The sequence below is a fragment of the Cryptotermes secundus genome, unplaced genomic scaffold (genome assembly GCF_002891405.2).
Source record: "Cryptotermes secundus unplaced genomic scaffold, Csec_1.0 scaffold708, whole genome shotgun sequence".
NCBI classification, from domain to species: Eukaryota; Metazoa; Arthropoda; class Insecta; order Blattodea; family Kalotermitidae; genus Cryptotermes; species Cryptotermes secundus.
This window is the reverse complement of record NW_019726238.1, coordinates 1,997,492-2,007,947: the sequence shown is the minus strand read 5'-3', so window position 1 is coordinate 2,007,947 and position 10,456 is coordinate 1,997,492. Positions and strand designations below refer to the sequence as shown.

The window sequence follows — 10,456 nt, the reverse complement described above, 5'->3', positions numbered from 1 at the left end:
TCGTATGTACAAAACAAACTCCGTGGTTTTAGTCCGCAAGCGAACTATACCGACCTAGCGACCGCCGCTTCTGGGCGAAGTTAGTGCCAACTTTAGCGGATAGAAGGTGTCACGTGGTCAGAGCAACGGATCCCCACGGCCGTTAATTTCGGTTTTCTAGACCGGAGCCGCTATTTCCTTTAAATAGCTCCTCAATTATCACGAGGCTGACCCCATTCCAGACTCACTACTTCTCAGAAAAGCAGCGCCGGGAATCGAACCCAGACCTCTGGATTTGTAGCCAGGAACTCTGACCACTAGACCACAGAGGCGGTCAATTCGTATATACACTCCCAGATTTTTATAAAATTTGTATTAAAAATCCGTATAAATGTGCTAGGAAAATATGGTTTTGAGTGCTGCAGCTCGAGTATAACTGCCACTTTACTTCGAGATATGAAGAACAGCTGCCAGTATTTATTTAATTTAATAAGGCACGTGTAATAAATCTTGACAAGATAAACATTTCGAGTTGCACACATAGAGTGAGCATGGAGAACGGTAATGGAAGCTGTTAGTGTACATCTTCATATTCACTTTGTAAGGACTGCCAGACAACTGATATTTTACTTAATGCAATAAGACTGCATTGATATAAACACGTGGTATAGATTTAATGTTTACAGAAGTGTTTCTTGTGCATGGAAATAAAATACTGTGACATGACGCCTGAAAGCAGGGATATTGAAGTCCGAAAAGACGGTCATTGCTAGACGACGGCTCGGTAATCATGTTTCCGTTACAACAAAAGCAGTGAATAAATCATTGCCTACGTAGCAAGTGTAAACACGTTCTCGTAACAACGCGTACATAAACAGTTACAACGGATATGAAAGAACAGAATTTTTCAATGAGGTGCGTTCTATCCCAGCCGCGCGGCGAATGTAGACCAGACCAGGAGTGTGAGTATCCGATAAACCGATTTACAATCAAACCCCGTCTACTAGTCACTAATACACGTTACAATATAAAGAACAAAAAAAAAAAGAAGACACATTACAAATTACTGGAAGTTTCACACCGTTAGAAATGTATTCCCTGTTTCCCTTTATTCCCTTGCTCATAACGATGACTCATATTCAGCTTACTGGTGGAGACAGTAGCACAGCCGAAACGTCGCTTTTCTGCATGAGTAGTGCTTTCCTGGAGGTTACGTCGCAATGTTCACCTGCAAACATCTACAACAATACACGGTGTATCATTCGTGACAATAGTACTCGTCATGGCCACGAGACCTGTTAGTGAACTTTCTCCGTCGCGTTCTTTTCAGAAAACTTGTAATTTCCACCTGGTCGTGTAGGTGGCAGAACTGTACACAACGCCATTAGTGTCATCTACTGACGAATATAGGAACTTTCAAAAGTTGTTTCAAGGGATAAAATCAGTCCGGGCATCTGGATTATTGAAAAAATCAGCGTTGAAGTAAAAAATAAATGCGCCGAATATTATAATAAAAATATAAAAAAACAAGCATTAAAGAAACCTTCTATACCGATGATGAGTAAAGATAGTCTTAAATCCTTCAAACACGAGTTCACAAATGAAATCTCTGAGGTACTCGTAACCGCTCTTGACTACTGTTTTAGTACCTTATGACCTGTAGTATATTACAGTGAGGAAAGCTGTGACTGGCTCTGACCGAAGAATAATGTGTTTCAGACTGAAGTGCAGTATTTTCCTTTCTAGTATTCTTCGACATTTCCACATTTCAATCGACTGTGGCAATCGATAGTCGTAAAAATGATGTATCGTATATAGATGTGCGAAGGTGTTGCCATGTATGATTGTTCATTCAGGAAGCTAGTATATAAACTAATTTCAGTTAAAGGTAAGGAAGCTTAACAATTCAGTAGTGTAACTGCGTTCGCGAGGTACTGAGTTAATTTCTCATTTATGGTTACTAGATCCAATCCAGAGCTATCTTTTCACGGAATTCTAACCTATCAAGCTTTAATGTAACACTGAATTCGGATTGTATTTGGTTAGTACGCCGAAATATCAATCGCACTATATTACATAACATAAGTGGTTACTGTACAGTAAAACGTATAGCATATGTCATCGTAATTGTCTTTACAGGCCACGTTTTGTTATATTACTTTTCCTTACCTTCAGCATTGTAACATCATAGAAGCCATTTGATCCAGAATCATTACAAGGGGTTTATTCTTATAGAGCACCGTGATTGTTAGTGCAGTTCCATTAACTTCTTGGTTATCAGAGGGGATACTTTACACGTTTGAATCCCGGTAGGTATTATTTAAGTATCTTATATCAGATCTGAATTTCTACAAAAACTACAAAGAAGACACAAGGGAATTATTGGGTTTTTGGACTCTGTCTATCATTCATTATTTTAAGAACACTGAAGAACATAACGTTTAGGAAACTGGATCTGTTTCCATCCTCAGGCAGAGGGATGGGAGACACCTACTCTGTTGGGTCCATCTGCAAACTGCACTGTATAAACTTCATGAAAAGTAACCAAATTTTTACTTTATTATTATTAGCTGGAACACTAGAAGTACTTTTACAGAGAAACCAAATGGAATTTTTCAAATATGTATTCTGTTAAAAATTGCGATAGAAAAATTAGAATTAATGTAAATAAATATTAGATTATTTGTAAGTAATTAAAACATAACATGTTACTAATTAAGCCATTCATGCAAAGCACTTCAAGTGAAGTGTTATGCTTTTTGTAATCAGTCAAAGAATTGATGTGGGATTCTTCTCTGTCTGCTGGTTTCACAATGTAGCTTTACTTAACTTCATCAGTGAAAGAGTGTTCACAGATATAAATGGTTCCAAGTAATCTTGCATAAACAGCTCCCATGTATCACAAATTCCAATAATTGCCTTTAGGGACACACTTATAAGCATGGAACAAAGAGCCTTCTTTGAATTTAGACCTAAGTTCATGCCTACAATGTAGGTCGATTAGTTCAAGCTGTAAAATAGGCCCACTGTCAGCTTATTGTGACATGTAGACCCATTGCCAAGTAATGGCTGTGTAAACAGGTGACAGTACAACAGCTGTTGCTAGGGAACCGCTCTGCAGACACATTGTTTCCCCAGCAATGAGAGAACATGCAATAATGGATGAGATTTGTCTGTACAGCCCATGCCAGTGGTTGGGTCAGTTGAGAGTTACATCACGTGAGAAGAGAGAAGATGGTATCTGAGGCTGCAGACAGTTCAGGAATCCAGAGGAAGGTGAACGTCTGCCATTGAAGCTGCTACCAAGCAACGGCTAATGAAGACTGAGAAGACATTATGTGTGCTGTAGTTATTTGTAGTCCCTCTACCATGTGACAATATGTTGCTTCAAAAGTGTTAGCAAATGTTTTGAACAGTGCCGTATCCTGATGAAAGTACAAAGATCTGGCCAGTATGTGATTCCAGGAGCTGTTCACTGTGTCAGACATACCAGCCACTTTTCTTCTTGTATTGCTGAAATATTTTCTTGTCGTTGGAAAGTAAGGGGCATGTGGTAGCATAGTTGGTTGAGGCACTATGCTACAAACCAGAAGGTTGCGTGTTCAAGTCCTGATGAGGTCATTGGATTTTTTCAATTTACCTAATCCTTACGGACACACTATGGTCCTGGGGTTGACTCAGCCTCTAACAGAAATGAGTACCAGATATATTCTTGGGGGTAAATGGAGGCCGGCACGTAGGGCTGACAACCTTGCTGCCATCTATGAGCCAATTGTCTAGAAAATGTGGGAACCTTGACGTCTCACAACCCTATGGGCCTCCACGTCCTGTTACAGGGATACCTTTGCTTTTTTTTTTAGTTTGAAAGTATTGAGTATAAATTTTCTAAAGCTGTGAATGAAATAATAATTTTATTTGAAAGGGCAGTGCTTTGTTTTACAGTCAACTTACAAGATAGCTCTTCCTTTGAGGCTCACTGATGAGATTGTGTAGGTACCCAGAAATGTCTGTCAGGAAGCCTGTACCACACTCCCAGCTTGCATCCTCAAAGTCACTGATTGGTTATCCTTTTTCAGTAATGAGAAATGTGATTTCTACTAACAATAACAGGAGACACTGCAGAACCATGAAGTTGTTATGCCAGTGTATTTCAGAGCAGTACTCACTGTCACCATGGAATGTCTTGAATGGTGTCATGTGAACTAATATAGTTAACTGCACTGAAGATATAATTTGTTTCAATTTCAGAACTAGGCCAGGTAGGCTTTGTTCATGGATAATGCAGTGACAGTGTTGACTGCTGTTTTGGATAGTGTCCATGTCTTCGAGTTTCGTCAAACAGTGGCTCAGAAACTAGATCTGCTTCTCTCATTTATCATAAGGAAAGAAATCATTTCTAGTCACTTTGGCACATTAAAATCACAATTTTTCATTTTCCAAAATGAATATAAGAAAAGTCAGTGAACCATGTCCAAAATAATAGTCATAGTTGTTATAAGACAGTCCTGTCAGTAATTATGCCTGCAAGTGTAGATAGTTTTAAATTATGCCTTTGATGACTACATGGAGATGGAGATCTGAAAGTTTTTCAGATAATTAAAAATCAGGCATCACACCATGTGCAGTTGAGATGGTATCCACATACAGTCAGTCAATGGTAAATACATTACGTAGGATTTTAGGTTCTCACAGCAGAGGTTGTCAATGGTTCTGTCTCCTGGGATATAACGCCATATTTTTTCCTTGGCACTACAGCCCCAGAGGGCCTAAGCCTACCTCCATGAACTTCTCCGTTCACTTCGGTTTTTCTAGATCTTACACATAGGGTAGGACTCCTTGAGCGAGTGATCAGCTCATCGCAAGGCCTCTACCTGTACACAAACACAGAAAAACGCACACACCCATGCCCTGAGTGGAATTCGAACCCATGATCCCGGCTTCCGAGCGAGCGAAGACAGTGCATGCCTTAGACCGCTCGGCTACCGTGACCCGCCATAATGCCATATAGTCCATTGAAATTCAACTGACATTTGTTGAATATCTCAGAAAGTTATGTTTAAACATCTTCTGTAATAGCTGATACTGTACCCACCTTTGTATTATCATTCACTTTGGACCCAAGGCTTTGAACTTCTCCATGCAGTTTGTGCAACAGACTGGTTTTGATAAGGAAGTTAACAGGTCCCCCCCCCCAATCAAAAAACTGCTTCCAGACAGTGTCGTTCCTTCTCTAGTTGATCTGGTCATCAGGAAAGAGACATTGGCCACTAAAGTCTACAGAAAACCCGCCCACACTGGCTGATATGTCAACTTCAAACCTAACGTACTGACATGTGAAAAGATATTTAATTCACAGTAAATCGTCTGCCATATGCCAAGAATGACAATGTGTTTAATAAAATTAGTACCCTGAGACAAGATCTTCAGCTGAGCGGTTATCCCCAAGGTTTCATTGACTCGGTTATTAATCCCAAGGGTAGCAGTCATCTGAATAAAGAGGGAAAACCTCTGGGCTCTGTGTAAATCCCATATGTGAATGGTGTTTTAGAGAAGTTCAAAGGTATAAGGAATTATTATTATTTAACTGCAAATGGGTTTTCACCCGGTGGCAGTGGTACTACATTAAGACAACAGACACATATAAACACATTCAAACAAAACACAGCACACAAATATTAGTACAAAAGTGAAACATACTATACAATAAACTAACAGTAATGAATGCGCAGTGTCATGTTCTCATTTTCCCTTCATTTTGCTTTACTACGCTTACTTAACCTTCCCATCCTTAACACTTTTCACTTCACTTTACTGCACTTTTTTTTGCTGATTTCCACCCCACCTTCACTTTGCCTCATTTATCATGGTCATCATTGATAAAACATCAGGACGACATTCAACACTAAACACACCCTTAGGAGTTTACTCATGAAAACCAGGCCAGAAAGATATCCGCAACAGACGGCACAGTGCATCTGTAACATTCCCTGTGAATGTGGCAGCAGCTGCATTGGCAAAGCAGGCAGACTTCTAGCTGTGTGGCTCTGTGAATATAGACACAAACTCAAAGAGGGTCTTCTAGAAAAATCAAAATTAGCCCAACATGCCTATGAAGAGAATTGTGAGGTAGGCTGGGACGAAGCTAGTAATTTGGAAATTGAAAATAACAGCAGGTGTAAGAAATACAAGGAATTGGCCCACATGCCATGCTTAAGCAGTTCGATCAGCCAACCCACTTTGAACATTTCTCCCATGTGGATCCCCTTTATCAGCAATGAGGTTTCCAACTCTCAGAGAAGAGCAGCATCGTGTGACAGACACTTCATGTAATGTTTTAGTCCACACATGGTGCTATTGGTAGGCACAAAATGCTTTCACAAATTCTGCATATAATCCAATGCATTGGTTTTCATGGATTATGTTTGTTACATAAAATTTTCATCTCCCTTTCCGTCTTAGTTTCAGGAATTTTTATTGCATATTTTCCTGTTATCTCCCTTTGACGTAGCCTGGTCTCAGGTATTTATATAGCTGTAGTTATACTGACACTGACCCCGCAAGTCGTACGAGGTGACGAAAAGGGAAGTCTCAAATCTGAGAGAGTAAAATATGGTCGCAAGTCCCAAGGGAATCAGACCCAAGAAAGACTGTGCTGGCAAGGGCCATCAGCATATACAAAAGACAGACCCATCCTCTCATCAGAGAGGGCACCCACAGAAACAAAATCGTAAATGTTAAACAGTAATAAATATCTGGTTATGAGCCCCAGATGGGGCTTGACACCAAGACTTATTGACTGACTGACTGTCAGTTGCAATATGACTTTGACTTTGGCACGAGTTGTCCAGTGGTTGAGGTTAGCTCTTCCTAAGGGACCCAACACAGTAGGTGTCCCCTCCCCCATTCACCTGAGGATGGAAACATCCAGTTTCTGGAACATTGTGTTATCTGGTTGTCAGGATACCGGGTGATGCAGAAACTCCAGAAACCCAGTAATTCTGATTTTTATACACCATCGTAAGAACCATTTAGAGTCTACTTGTTAACATTATGATCTTCTGCAATGTGATGCCATCTAATTTTGTAGATAAGGACAAACATATCAGAAAATCTGTTACCTCCATCTTAGAACAGTACCGTTCAAAGCTGAATTGCGAGTTAGAGAAAATAAAATTCTGTAAAATGTATAGGCTGCCTAAAGTTTTTCTAAACAATACATTCTGGAAGTCTGGAAATTTTCCATATAAAGGCATATTTAACATTTTTTTCAGCCCCAAAGTCACGGGACCTGAAAATATTTCCGTTTAAGTCAAATTCCGTTTCATAAAGGGTCCATTTAAGGCAGGTTTTACTGTATTTTATAATGACTGCTACCTCTTTGTTTCACCAGCTCACAAATTGGTGTGATTCTTCTTAATTTTCTTAAGAAAATCCATACAAAGAAATTTTCTTCAAATCTTTAATGTGTACTTCGTAAAGAAGTTATGTCTTTGTAATTCAGGTTCTCATGTGAGTAACTCTTTTATTTGCAGGATAGCCAATGCGATTGTACAACAGAACATTACAGAAGCTCTTGGATAAGTGGCCTGGAAAGAAATACCTAGGAATTTATAGATTTCTTCCTATCTTCTTTGTCCTGGGAGCTGCACTAGAATTCTCAATGATCAACTGGCATGTAGGGGAAGTAAACTTCTGTACGTAATGCCTATAGCATTTATTTACTAACGCACTTCCACACACACTACAGCGCTCAGTTATCAGTCAGTGTCTGATAAGGAAACCTGAATGTTAAATTGTAAGAGAAAGTTAGTGCAGAAATCTTTACCTTTTTGGGTTTTATAATCTTCTCATAATTCTAAGAGAGACTCTACCTTTAGGCCAAAAATTTGTTCTTAAATTTGCAAAATTCATACAGTGTCCTAGATATTGCCACATCCTTAGATCCTTTCCCATGTCAGTCCCTCAGTTACTCTTCAGAGACGTTCTCTTGTAAGTCAAACTCTGAATTCTTCAGGACTCAAAACTATTATCAATAAATAAACAAGTTGAAAGTTTGTCACTTTAACCATTTTGTAGATTCTAAAGGGTTCTGATGATGGTGGATGGCACAGAATTACTGGGTTTTTGGACTTTTCCATCGTTCGGAATTGTAGGTAATAGAGGAGACAACATTTCGGAAACTGGATCTGTTTCCATCTTCAAGTGAGAAAGGAAGACACCTACTCAGTTGGCCCCCTTGGGGCCCTTTTCTATTCTAGTTCTACGCATGTGCATGCTCTATCACAGTTTTTATTCTATGGTTTTCAGCTCACAGATGGCAGTGAGGTTGTCAGCCTTACACGCTGGCTGCTTTTTGCCCCCAGGAAGATTCCTGGTACTCATTTGTGTTAGAGGCTGAGTCTACCCCAGGGTCATATTGTGACTTGAAGGATTAGGTCAATTGAAAAATCAAATTTCCTCATCAGGCATCAAACCCACAACCCTCTGGCTTGTAGCATAGTGCCTCAACCAACTACGCTACCATGTGCCCTTGAATTGGGGCATGAACTTTTAAAATACCGACATCCCTTTGGTACAGATTGTATTTGTAGGTGCAGACCAGCATTTCAGAGGAACAGATTGCCCCCACTTTAAGGGGGTTGATTAATGGAAAATGTTAATAGAAAAGTTTGGTATTGAAACCAAATTAGCCTCTGCTTAGTAAAAAGTTGGTTGAGGCACTGTGGTATAAGTCGGAAGGGTGTGGGTTCGAGTTCTGTTGATGAGGTGATTGGATTTTTCAATTGACCTAATCCTTCCAGCTGCACTATGGCCCTGGGGTCGACTCAGCCTCTACAGAAATGAGCACTAGGAATCTTCCTGGGGGTAAAAGGCAGCAGGCATATAAGGTTGACAACCCCACTGGTGGTTCTGTATGGGTGTGAAACTTTGTCTCTGACATTAGGGGAGGAACATAGACTGAGGGTGTTTGAGAACAGGGTGTTGAGGAGAATATTTGGACCGAAGAGAGATGAAGTGACAGGAGGTTGGAGAAAACTACATAATGAGGAGCTTCATAACTTGTACTCTTCTCCAAGTATAATTAGAATGATCAAGTCAAGGAGGATGAGGTGGGCAGGGAATGTAGCACGAATGGGAGAGAAGAGGAATGCATATAGGATATTGGTGAGAAAAGCAGAAGGAAAGAGACCACTGGGAAGATCAAGGCATAAATGGGTGGACAATATTAAAATGGATCTTAGAGAGATAGGATTGGATGGCATGGATTGGATTGATGTGGCTCAGGATAGGGACCAGTGGAGGGCTGTTGTGAACACGGTAATGAACCTTCGGGTTCCATAAAATGCTGGGAAATTCTTGAGTAGCTGCAGATTTGGCTTCTCCTCAAGAAGGGCTGAGCTCCATGAGTAAGTAAGTGCATATGCCACAGAATAAAGCTTGCCATGGGACACATGAACACACTACGCTCCCATCTTTTGTTTCCAGCGAAAGAAAGTCTATATAAATTCATACTTCACTTAATAAAAATGAAATTAAAAAACACATTTTGCTGTCATGTAATTTATTCTTTAAAAGTCTTCTTGGCCTATTGCAGAATTCTAATAGTGTTTTAGTAATATTTGTACCTCAAGTGGTTGGTGTGATGATTACGCACACCTGATGAATAATGTATGTTCAATTGCAGATCGTACTTTCAAGCGTCGGCAGATACAGCAATTAGTTGAGGAACAAATGCAGCAAGAGAAGACAAACTAGCACCATGCCTGCTGGTGTATCATGGCCAACGTACTTGAAATTCTTTGTTGCCTCCATGGTGTCAATGGCGTTGGGAGCACAGGCTGTACATGTTTATTATCGCCCACTTGACGACCTTAACGAACTTGTGCAACAAGAAATCGAAAGAGTGAAAAAGTTAAAACCGTAGTCTCAACACCAGAGTGTTCTCCTAAACTTGCAGAATGCATTGAAAATCTTTAGTTCATGTAATCAAAAATATTAACAGCAATCTTAGGAATTTTTTAAAAATAGAATGCAGTTTAACGAACTTATTGTAAATAATGTGTATATTAATATGCTAATTATATTACACTGTGATAAATGATTTATATTTCCATATGTGATATTATTGAAATGGTAATAATTGAAGCTTTCAATAATACCACACACACATATGTATGTGTATATATATATATTGTGACTGTATGCCCCACACTTCATATTGTTTAAGTGGCTATAGAATTCCACTTATTGATTCTACCTGAATGAGAAGCACCCTCGGCGAGATGCCATCCCATGACCATATAATTGTTGGAATCCTCCTTAGGCTTATGGCACCATCATCAGTAGGATTTAGCTGTAATCTTCAGTCAGTTATAAGGAGGTATTTTGGAAAGTCAGTCCTTTTATTCTGAGTCTCCCAGGAGGAATGTCACCCTATGTGTGCTTCGTCCCTTACTTAATTTGTAATATGTAACAA

The 10,456-nt window shown here is 39.7% G+C and overlaps 1 long non-coding RNA gene across 1 annotated transcript; it reads left to right on the top strand.

The window, feature by feature from the left end:
* The first annotated feature begins 1,520 nt into the window (after positions 1-1,520).
* Positions 1,521-9,747, top strand: LOC111864113. The gene is made up of 4 exons (XR_002842734.2): positions 1,521-1,867; positions 2,155-2,288; positions 3,161-3,255; positions 9,665-9,747. It is a non-coding gene; the product is annotated as an uncharacterized LOC111864113 (long non-coding RNA).
* Positions 9,748-10,456: the final 709 nt, after the last annotated feature.